Source organism: Dipodomys spectabilis, unplaced genomic scaffold (assembly GCF_019054845.1).
Source record: "Dipodomys spectabilis isolate Male_0828 unplaced genomic scaffold, ASM1905484v1 ptg000207l, whole genome shotgun sequence".
Taxonomy (NCBI): Eukaryota; Metazoa; Chordata; class Mammalia; order Rodentia; family Heteromyidae; genus Dipodomys; species Dipodomys spectabilis.
The window spans coordinates 6169995-6182218 of record NW_024870884.1 but is presented as its reverse complement, the minus strand read 5'-3'; positions in this window follow the sequence as shown (position 1 = coordinate 6182218).

The window sequence follows — 12224 nt, the reverse complement described above, 5'->3', positions numbered from 1 at the left end:
TTTCTCCCATGATCCTAAGATCCTAAGATTGCTCTGGTGGTCTTTATAAAACATGCTATAGCTCTGGTCTATATTATCAGGAGTAATATTCAATGCTGCTTCTCTCTTGGTCACAGAAGGCTTTGAACTAAGACTTTAGTTGAAGAAGGCTTTGAACTAAATTTTTCTACATGAAGCAGTTATAGTATCATCATCTCCAACTGAAACATTTGGAAATAGAGACTCAAAAAGGCTAAATATCACAGAGATTTTAATTGGAAAAATTGGGATTTGAACCCAAACAGCCCAAACACAATCTTTTTAAAAATTTTCTGGGGGAGAGCAAGTTCCAAGGCGGGGGGACATCCTCCTATCTGCCACACCATCTTTGTAATTCGCACCTGAAAATACCAAACAAGTTTACCTTTACCACAGAAAGGACAGAAAGAAACAAATAAATAGGGGGGAGGAGGAAATGGAAAATAAAACTCCCACTGGGGGCTGCTATTATTGGAGCTGCCCTGTTCTTACATTTGAATAGGTCTGGTTCTGAGTCTGCTACAGAAAGGAACCAAAAATGACCTTGAATTGAAACTCCTACATAGGAAGGTGCCATGATGAGCTCAGAGAGACCACAGAGCTTTTCCAAATCCTTTAGCACACCCTCATGGCAGCAACTAGGTGGCTGTTGGGGGCAGGGGTAATAGGTGGGTGGTTTCTTGTTCCAGTGAAAAAGGTCAAAGTCCAAGGTCAAGCTTGGGATTTCTTGTCTACAGGATGGACTTGGCTTTCCCAAGGGAGAGACTCCTCTATCAATGGTGTCTTTAGGTGTGGTGACTGTGGAATCCTCATTAATAGGCCTGGATGGTAAGCATTTCTTCAATAAATTCCAATGCAGCAAAAGCCTGACTTCTCTGACTTCATCTTCTATTGTTCTCTCCTTTTGTCCCCCTTGCTTTAGCCACACTGGCTTTTTTGTTCTATCTGAAACATGCCAGGCATGCTACCACCTCAGGGCTACTGCACATGATCTTTCCTGTGCTTGGAAGTTTCTCCATTAGATGACTTACCTGTCTCCTCTCATGTGTCTTGCCAATGTTCTTTCTCAGCATGACCCTTTCTAGTGATCTGTTCTAGTGACAGATTCATTCTCTGACTCTACCCTTTCACATGCCCGTGCATGTGTGTGTGTGTGTGTGTGTGTGTGTGTGTGTGTGTGTGTGTGCATGCACACGTGTGCCCTTCCCACCACATTCCCTCTCCACTTCCCTGTCTAGTTTTCTTAGCACATCCACCTTATAATATGCTACATACTTTACTGACTTGTCTTGGTTTTGGCTGTCCTTCATCTAGGGTAATCTCTGGAGGGCAAGGGTTGTTATCTGTTTTGTCCTGTCAAATTCTACCACCCAGAACAGCAGGTAACCAACAAGTATTCAATATGCATATGCTGATTGAATATATGAATGAATTAATGAATCCTAGCCCTGCCATTTAGTAGCCAGGTAGCCTTTAGAAAATTAGCTAGCTTTTGTTAAGCTTCATTTCTGCACCTGTGAAATTGGGATGCTCATTTCTACTCTCTGTTGATTTTCAACAGTATCATAGGAGTATGCACCTAGAACAATGCTTGATACACTCAATAAGAGATGGCTTAGTGAGTTTCACTGGTGAGGCCAATGAAAGACATGAAATAATAGTACAAACATGTATAGACAGTTCCTTCCTCTATTAACCCCCAAGTGAGTCAGGCACCTTTAGGGGACAACTTCTATATTCACAAACCTTCAAAAGTCTTTGCCTTTTGTTTCAGCTAAATGTATTGCTTTGCACTCACTCAGCTTGCTTGGTTACCTGGTATTCCACCACTTGAACCACACCTTTAGCCCAGAATTTTGCTGGTTAACCGGAGACAATCTCATAGACCATTTTTTTCCCTCCAGGCTGACCTTGAACAATGATCTTCTAGACTCAGTATCCTGAATAGCTAGGATAATAGATGCCGGCCACTGATACTTGCTTTTCTTGTGAATTGGCTTTGATTACTCTTGTTTTCTGTGCATCTAGAATACCTCATAAGCAGCAGTTAATCATAGCCTATTTTAAGATTGATCGTTAAAGCACGAGGTTTCATTGATGAAAGACTACCCAATGAAGCCAAACATTCTCTGGTTGTGGTGTTGGTCACACAGGTCCCACTGCATACTTAAGGATGTGCACAAACTTTCCAAATCATCTTGAAAGGTTTTCAGTTCCCTTTTTGCTTTTTTGGGTACTATTGCCTTCCCAATAATGGCGAAGCAGTGCCAGTTTGTCTCGCTTCTTTTGCTTTCTTGAGAAGGCTTATGGCCCAGAATTCAGCTGGGACTAAGTTTTAATATCCCATCATTTAATTTGGCTCTTTTTCTTGCAAAGACTGAAATGGGATTCAAGCTAACCCAAGATCAAAGGCTTTAGCATAGTAGGTTATTTTTTTTAAATGATGAAGGTATGTTCAAGGAAATCCAAGAACAGGAACCATATTAAGTCTTGGCCTCTAGGAACCAGAACTTATACATGCTTCTAGCTTCATTCTAGCTTCAAGGATACCACTCACCCCTCCCCCCCCCCCACCCCATCCCCCTCCAGGACCTCAGAAGAATAGAAATCCTTGCTTTCTTTTTTTAAAAATTATTATTAATAAGTTTTTTTACTGTGAAAATACTGTATAGCGAGGTTACAATTACATGAGCAAGGTAATGAGTACATTTCTTTTTTTTCGATTTTAACCATTAATGTATTTGGAAAATTAAGACATTCCATTTGGACATTCTAATCAACCACAAAACTAATTTAATATGAAACTGAACATATAATATCAATATTCTTTACTTCTTTCCTTGACTAAGATTGTTAAATATTATTCTCTTTAAGTGACAGTTTTTTTATTGTGAAAAAACTGTACAGAGGGGTTAAAATTACATGGGCAAGATGAGTACATTTCCAGGGCTGGGAAGGTGGCTCAGTGGTAGAGCGCTTGCCTTGCATGCATGAGGCCCTGGGTTCGATTCCCCAGCACCACATAAGCAAAAAAAAAAAAAAAAAAACCACCAAGATGAGTACATTTCTTATCAAGCATTGTTGCCTCCTCCTTTGTTTCCCCTTCCCATGCCTTCTCCTCCCCCCCCTGCCAAAGTTGTAAAGTTTGTTGTTCAACATAATGATTTGTACATCACCTTGTTGCAATGGGTCCACCTGTATCCCTATTTAAACATTTTTTTTCCCTTCCTCTCCACAAATTATACTAACATCAAATACAGTGAAAACAGGAGTTATACTGTGGGGGAGGGACATACAAAGCAACAAAGAAATCATCTTATAAATATGTTAGAAACAATAGCAAGAAAGAAAAAACTACTTGTTTCTTTATCGTAGGGTTCATTTCACCTAACATCATCTTATCTGACCTTTTCTGCTTGTCTCAGACATACACTAGTTATTGCAAATAAGGGAAACCATGGGACCTATGTTTCTTTGGGCCTGGCTTGCTTCACCTAATATAATTTTTTCCAAGTCTTTCCATTTCCTAACAAATGGGGCAATGTCATTCTTTCTGATGGAGGCATAGCATTCCATTGTGTATATATACCACATTTTCTGGAACCAAACCAGATCCCCTCAGTAGATGAATAGAAGTCCTTGATTTCTATGACCAAGCAACATCTACATATCTTCTGGTCCTGGGATTAACCAATGGCTATCTGTTTGCTGCAAGTTCAGAACCCTACAGGGAAATCTAGTTCAGCCTGTCTTCCAGGATAGACTATACCTCTTTGACTAGCTGATGGATGATGTGCCATTGACCCAAGTGACTGTGCCAGGGCCAATCGTTAATAGACAGAGGAGATGGAGCACTAGGTACCACATGTGGGTTTCTCGGCTTGCCCCTTCAGTAGAAAATGTGGGCAAAATGTGGGCAACCTCAGAAGAGGTTGTGAGTGGGTTGTCACAGAGCTGACCTTTTCAGAATACCATCTTGTGATGTATACGTCAAGTCATGTAGTAGTGCATCGATGAAGATGTTATATTTGGAACAACAATGACACAACTTAGGAAGATGTCTGCAAAGACACATGCACGCATCATTGCAGTTGGCATGCTAAAAACATGAAACACTGGGCATTGTGGCTCACATCTGTAATTCTCGATACTCAAGAGACTGATGGGGAAGACAGTGATTTAAGACTAGCCTGGGTAAAAAGTTTGTGAGACCTCCTCCCTCCCCCCCCGGCCCATCGCTATCAACGAAAATCTAGACATAGTGCTGTGAATCTATTATTCCAGCTACATGGGAAATAGAAATAGGAAGATTGAAGTCTAGGACTGCTCAGGCAAATATCTGAAAAATAAAGCAAAAAAGAAAGGCCTGAGAGCATAACTCAAGTGTTAGCGAACTTGCCTAGCAAGTTCAAACTCCAGTGCTACTAGAATAGAAACAATTGTTGTTATTTTTTCTACTTTTTTGTCTAAAAATGTTTATCCATTTGACTGATGAATCCATTCTTCAAAGCCCCACAACATTTTCAATATGGGTTAGCAGATTGCAGTCAGCACAATTCTAGCTGACACCATTTGTAGAGGTGTCAATGCAGTACCAACTGAAGTTGGTATCAGCCTCTGCTATTTCAACCAGCTGTGGTGTGGTTGTGATTTAGCTGGTTAAAACCTACTGGCTTGTTATTACTATTAACTAAGTGTCTATAGTGCTGTGACCTGCAGCTTTGTTTAGAATTTGTCTAGAATAGATATCTTCATGGTTTGTGAAGTCCCTTGGGTCAAACATTCAACGTGTGATACCCATGATGCTTGGTGCTTTCTCTTCAGAGGACCCTCTGGGTCCTGAAGACCAGCAATATGCAATGGAAATGTTCTGAACAGGGTGAGAATGTTAAAGAACAAGGACTGAGCTCCAGATCTGGGCATATATTGCTGCCCATAGTCGGAAGTTGGGGTGATATATATGTTGGGAAAGCATGACAACCTAGATCGGCATTACAATTCTTATGAACAGAATCCCCTAGAAAAAATTCAGTCCTTGAGTTCAAGGTAACTGTCATCTTATTTTATTTATTTTATATTATTTTATTTTACAATTTCTTGTTTTATTTTATATTTTTGGTGCGGGGTCTTGCTAAGTAGCCTAGGCTGGCCTTGAACCCTTGATCTTCCTGTTTCAGCCTTCCAAGTGTTAGAATTACAGGTGTATATCACCATGCTGGCCAGAGGTAAGTCTTATTCATTATATATGGTAGCCATAGCAACTTTATTTGTATGAGATGTGATGTCTTTTGTTGCTATGGCTTCACAGCACCCAAGCTAAGCTTTGGTTATGACCATGTTACTTTCTACCTATGTTACAAAATCCATATTATAAAACAAAACAAAACATAAAATAAACAAGCTGTTAAAATGGAGTGGGGGAATTTTCTACCTGGTTCTCCTCTACCCTCGCATGGAAATTTCTGTTATGGCAAGATCAATGTCTGATTCATCCTAATATTTCTGTCACACTGAGGACATATAAAGCATCTCACAAATATTTGTTGGATGAATGAGAGTAAGAACCAAAATTACTTTTTGAGTCACAAAATTGATCATACTCCACATTGTCCTCTGCTAGTATCTGACTCAGGAGGAACTTCCAAGATGGATCATTGCCGACTGAAGCTAATTTCAGTGTCAAGTTCACTTAAAATTTCCACAGGTCTCTAATAGAGATACTGTAAAATCACCGTCGGTAGATCTTGCAATATGTGGAAGAGGGGGCAGGTGGCACTGATTACCAGACAAAGATGAAATTTGTAGAGACAGATCAGGAACAATCTTTGAGTGTAGTGGAGGAGGGGAAAAAAAGGAGGGAAGGGACAGACAATCTGGCATTTATGTGGCAGACTCAGTTGTGAACACTCTACATACATTAACTTGTTTCATGCCCCAGGCCTGGAGAAAGGCCTCTCATCCCATTTTATAGACTTGTCTGCACATAACAGAACAATCTGCTCTTCCATCCAGGGTCTGCCTCTGTGGCCCCGGGACTTTCTTCTTCTCTGGTCTTTTATTCCTACATTTCTGTTCTTTTGACAGTTGAGGAAGTCTTGGATGCTAGGGCAATAATTGTTTCTGATATCATCCTGGGGGTGAGAGAGGAATGCTGGCTCTGCCCTGGCTGCTCTGTCAGTCTGTCCAGTTGTTAGTGTTCTCCAAATCAACAAGATGGGAAGATCCATTTCTTGCTGATACTCGATATTTCTGAGAACAGAAGACTGGTGTAATATTTTTGAAAACAAACAAAAACTCCTTCCCAGGTGTACCGATGAGGAGAGGCAAGGTGACACAAAGGATCAGAAATCCCCATCCTGCCATGGCTGTTTTTGCAACCACTCCAGCAACTACTGTGATGGCTTGGGCTGATTCATTTTACCAATCATAGCAGATGAGGTTTGTTGCCTGTTCTAAGACCTCAAGTAATATTTAGCTAAACAGTTCCCACTTCCCAGGTCCATTCATTCCTCATCTGTTTCTTTTTTTTGTGACATTTTAAATGGGTAACAGAGAACACTTAGTAGAAGCTGGAGGCAGTGTCTAAGATACAGGAGCAATTTCAATGGCAAGAAAGTCTTCTGATTTGCTCTTCTTTGGCTGAAAAAGTCACTCTCCCAAGGGTCTGAACCACCCACGAAAGAAAAGAGATTGTCATTCAGCTATTTTAAACACATTTGAATATTAATTGAAATGGTATCAATTAATTCTGGTTAAATATTTTACAACATTGCAATTTTATCCAACCTCTGTCTATCTATGCCTGGGGAGGCCTGGTCTACATTGACATTCAGTAAATATTTTTGGAATGAACGAATGAATGAATAGAAAAGTCTAGAGTGTTGAAGATAATTACTTTCTCTTTAATAGTGGCATCTTCTCATTTATCTGTTATGAATATGTATTCATTTTATAATAATACTTTAAAAATGTAACCTCAACTTGCCAAGAAATTCTTTTTTTGGGGGGGGGTCTGGTCATGGGGTCTGAACTCTGGGCCTGGGCGTTGTCCCTCAGCTCTTCAGCTCAAGGCTAGCGCTCTACCACTTGAGCCACAGCGCCACTTCCAGCTTTTTTCTTTTTGCTTATGTGGTGCTGAGGAATCGAACCCAGGGCCTCAGGCATGCAAGGCAAGTGCTCTACCACTGAGCCACCTTCCCAGCCCCGCCAAGAAATTCTTGATTTGAAACTGACATGAGGGCAGAGAAAAGACAGTTTTACCAGTGTCACTATTGCCCATCTCAGCTGTATTGTGTGTCATGTATCTATAGTTCTGGGATAAGTTCCTGGAAGACAGAGATTTTCAGAGTCGGGATCAAGTCAATACTTTCTAGCTAACTGTGGAAGTAACTTCTTTTTGATCTCTAAGTAAAGGGCTTTTTAATATTACAAAATGTCAACGGTTGCCTTGCTCAATTTTCTTAGTTTTCAGATGAAGAAAGAGTTTAGCAGAAGGCTTGCTTTTGAGTAAGTCCGTGATGAAACCATCTGCTGTCAGAGACCCAGAAAGAAACTGTTGATGTGCTCAATTCGGTAATTGAGGAACATTTAATAAGGGATGGACAGACTTAGGAGGACCAGTAAAGGTAGCAGAAACATCACTAGAGGAAACCCAGCTGATCTACAGTGATCCAGCAGCCAGAGGCCAGTGGGGGAAGAGGTAGTACAGTGCCGTCCTTTGCCCATCTGGAAACCAAGGTCTAAGGAAGTGTGTCGATACAATTCATGGAGGGCAAGTTCCAGGCCCAGAGCAGGGGGAGGAAGAATGGGGAACATTTAGAGAGGACCATGGAAGATGCCAGCACTCTGGAACAGAAATCCTGCCCTACCTTTGCTCTCACTTTAGCTTCCAGTCAGTAATGACCTGGACAATTGAGGTTACCATTTATTAAAAAAAAATTATAACACAGATGATACAGGATTACAAGAGAAAGACAAAAAATATCCATTTATTTAAAGATATAATTGCATTTCCACATTTTTGAGCAACACCTTTCTTAAACTTTGAAAAATCATTTTATTCATTCCTGCTCATGATGTCAGATGGTTGAGACATCTGAACACAGGAGGGAAAGAAAAGGAACCACAACTCCTTCCTTGAAGGAGCTAATGGACCAGTGGAGAAGGAAGTCACAGTAAACAAAACAAATACTACACTGAGCAAAGGAACTCCAAGACATGGACACAAGAGGTTTTTCTTTGTTGTTGCTGTTTTTGATGTACTATGTGATTTTTTTGTTTCCTTTGTATGTTCTTCTCCCTATGGTATATCCCCCGTTGTCACTGTATTTGATTCTGGTATCCTGCTATTGTATACACGTTTACTTGAATTAGGGAAGGGAAGGGGAACAACAGAATGGTGAGACAAAGGACAAGGAGGATCCAATGCAATAGCGATATACACAAGACAGTATGTTGGAAATGATCTGTACAACTTTGGGGTGGGGAGTGGGGGGAGGAATAGTAGGGAAAAATGAGGAAAGGGGTGACAAGTTTGACAAGAAATGCACTTATTACCTTACTTATGTAACTGTAACCCTTCTGTACATCACCTTGACAATGAAAAAACATAAAAAATAAATATCAGAAATGACACAAACTGAGACAATGATTAACTTCTAAGATAAAAAAGAAATCAAGGGAAATAAGACCTCCATTGAGGAGAGAGAGACATAAAAAAGGAAGGGACTGGAAAGGGAAAAGAAGGGCAGGGAATGGAAGGGAAGAGAATATGGCTGGCTTCCGCAGGGCATTTCCTTGGGCTACTTGCTGAAGGTTCAGGTAACGGAGACTGTAGGTGGTGTGACTTCCCCCCTCCCTCGCAGTTTCAAAATGTCTCTGTTTAGATTTTTTAAAGGGCAAAGCTTTCTTCATTCTTCATTCTCCATTAACCATTAACCATGGGGAATCCTCAGTGCAAGTTTAGTAGTCAAATGCTTCATGTGCATCTGTCTCTTGTTAGCTGTATGGCTTAGAGGAGTCATAGGACCTCCTAAGCCTCAGGTCCTTCCTGCATGGAATTTAAAGCTTTAGGGATCATGAAAAGAAGTAAACTTAGATCTGGGTGGAAGCTGGTACCTAGCATGTGGTTTGGTATTCAATTGATGGCAGCTCTTTTCCTTCTCTGGGCAGGCTCCAGTCCAACTACACACCCAAGATCCACAGCATATGGGAGATGACTAAACAGTCCATCAATGGTAATTGCTGACATCAACTATCCATCCAGATGCCATGCAGACCCTTCACATGTATCATCTCATTCCATACCTTATGTTTTAAGATAAAGAAATGGAAGCAAAGAGCCCTTTGCATGGTGGTGGGTGGCAGAGATCAGGGGAAAGCTTGTTGACACCAAGCCGTTATTTTTATTGTCTCCATGCTCCCCCTGTCTTCTGCCCTGCTACCACAAAGAAGCGTTAAGGTTGGATCTAGCCAGAGCATAGGTAGGGAAATGTTTTATCCTAATCTGAAAGCCATGAAGATATCTGGAGGACAGGTAAGAGCTATTATTATGTGGAAAAGAAAAGTTTCATTTGCTAAATCCTAGTAAACCATGGTTCTACATGTAGAGCTTTGGTCTGATCACCTGTGGTTTACCAGGGCAGTGTAAAGGCCATAGCTTTACCTCTAGTATTTCTAGTTGACTAAATCTGGGCTATGCCTTTGTGTCTGTGTGGCCCCAGGTGTTCCTGATGTACAGTTAGGACTGGAGAGCAACACTCTGGTGTTTGAATCACTAATGCATCTTGAGGAATCTGTTCACATCTCTTGATGGCAACTGAAGTCATAAATTATAATGAATACTTCCCAATGGTAGTAAGTATGCTGGGTAATTAAATCCAAGCTTCACCTGAGTCTTCGATAAAACTATTGGAGAAGAACAAGATCAAGTTACCTTGAAACAATATGCTAGGCTCTTTTGAGGGCATCCCTCAGCCATTTAAAGAAACATCCATCCATTGCACTGTCCTCTAGCTCAGTTTCTTAAAGAGTGTACTTCCTTCTCTTAAGAATATAGCCTAATCAATATGACCCAATATACCTGAATCTATGTTGATACTCATGTTTCTACACTGTATCATTTGGCTTATTTATTCAACTTTGCATGAGACCCTAATATAAAAATCGGCATATTAGGACTATAATGATATTCAGATAGAATATTGCTATTACTCTTATGAATTATCTTTTTTTTAATTTAATTTTTTTTTTATTTGTGAACATACTGTACAGAGGGGTTACAATTACATGGGCAGGATAATGCGTACATTTCTTACCAAGCATTGCAGCCTCCTCCTTTGGTTTACCCTTCACATCCCAAATTATCTTTTTTTAAGGAATGAATTTTTTGGTTAAAGGATCATTCACTACATGATCCTTTAAGTACTAACATAGCCAAGAGAATACATTTAAATCCGTGCTTGATTTCATGACACTGTGTGTCACATGTGTTACTCTAGATGCAAAGATTTAGTCTTGCCGTCATCCATTACTGACTTTCTTTTGTCATAAATTGACAAACCTATATTCTTTTGTCTTGCTATGCATTATAACTTTAAATTGTTTTTCTGAGCATTACTTTATAACCATTGAACAATATATAACTATATGTTGAAGAACAGTAATGATCTCTTTAGAGGGAACTACATTATAAATACTATATATACAATAAATTATTAAACCTGCATATTAAATAATAACATTAAGTTATGGTTAGTCTATATTTACCTGTAACCATTTTGATTTTCTTTATCAAATACCATCCTAAATTTTACAACTCAGAAAAGACCAGATTTTTCTTCTCAAAAAAACCCTCAAGAATTTCTGATACATTAATAATAAAATATTTCTTCATGGCTCTTTTGGTTTTATAAGTTATACTTGAGTTGTATCAAATAACCTTCCAAAATTGGAAACTGTAAGGAATGATATTGGATCTAGGGAACCAGGCCCATAGTGGACTTTAAAGATAACATAAAACCATTAAAGAGGGCTGGGAAGGTGGCTTAGTGGTAGAGCGCTTGCCTTGCATGCCTGAGGCCCTGGGTTCAATTCCTCAGCACCACATAAGCAAAAACAAAAAAAGCCGGAAGTGGTGCTGTAGCTCAAGTGGTAGAGCACTAGCCTTGAGCTGAAGAGCTGAGGGACAGCGCCCAGGCCCAGAGTTCAGGCCCCACGACCGGACCCCCCCCCAAAAAAACAAAACAAAACCATTAAAGACATCCATTCATTCTCATAGCAGAAATTCATCACGGATTTTGTGTCAAGTACTATTATAGGCATTACGACTACCAAAATAAATAACCTGCATGCAACACCCCTTCATCATCCACTGAGATAACTTTCTTAGGTACAAGTTCCTCTCAAGTCCTGGGGAAAATATCTACATGTATTTTGGAGACAGTTTCCCTTGACTCAGTGCCAGCACCTTCTTCCTGATTTTCCTGTATTCTTACCTGAATACTACTCTTGAGGTCTACCCAAGTTTTCATTGGGGGTACCACTCTGTCTAGATTCAAGGTTTTTGGTGACACAAAATCCATGGCAACATTCAAATCTACTGACTCCTCTCAGATGACTCCTTCCACTAAGAGGATGCTTTGTAACTCATGTTCTTCAACTATCCAGTCTTACAGAAGCACAGGGGATTTACCTAGAAACAATGATGGTTATCTGACCCAGTGCAGACATTAAGCAAATGCCAATGGTAATGCTGTCATCTAGTCCAAGGGTCATGACCCTTGTTTGAATGTTCTTTCTTTCAAACTGGGCACAAGTTTCAACCTTGTGATTTCTCTGAAAAAACAAAAAAACACGTTTAAATACTATGTCTCCTCCATTTCCTTCTACTTCCTCTTCAACTTAGTCTTTGCAACTTGAGTTGTAGGGGGCAATTCCTGTAAACCAATGTCCTACTTAGGCTCTGATCTAGATGTAGGTTAGATTTCCAGCAACCATGGAAATAGTTGAGTGGTGGAAGAAACAAACCCTCAGAACAGCCAGAATAATAATCAAGGACATACACTGACTGCAACCTCTGTGATGAGAATTTGTCTAGAACCAATGCTCATTGCTTATGGCTGCCGGAACAAGTCAACATAAGCTCAGTTGTAAAACATGACATAGACATGCAAAACATGACATAAATTTTGGAGGCCAGACATTTG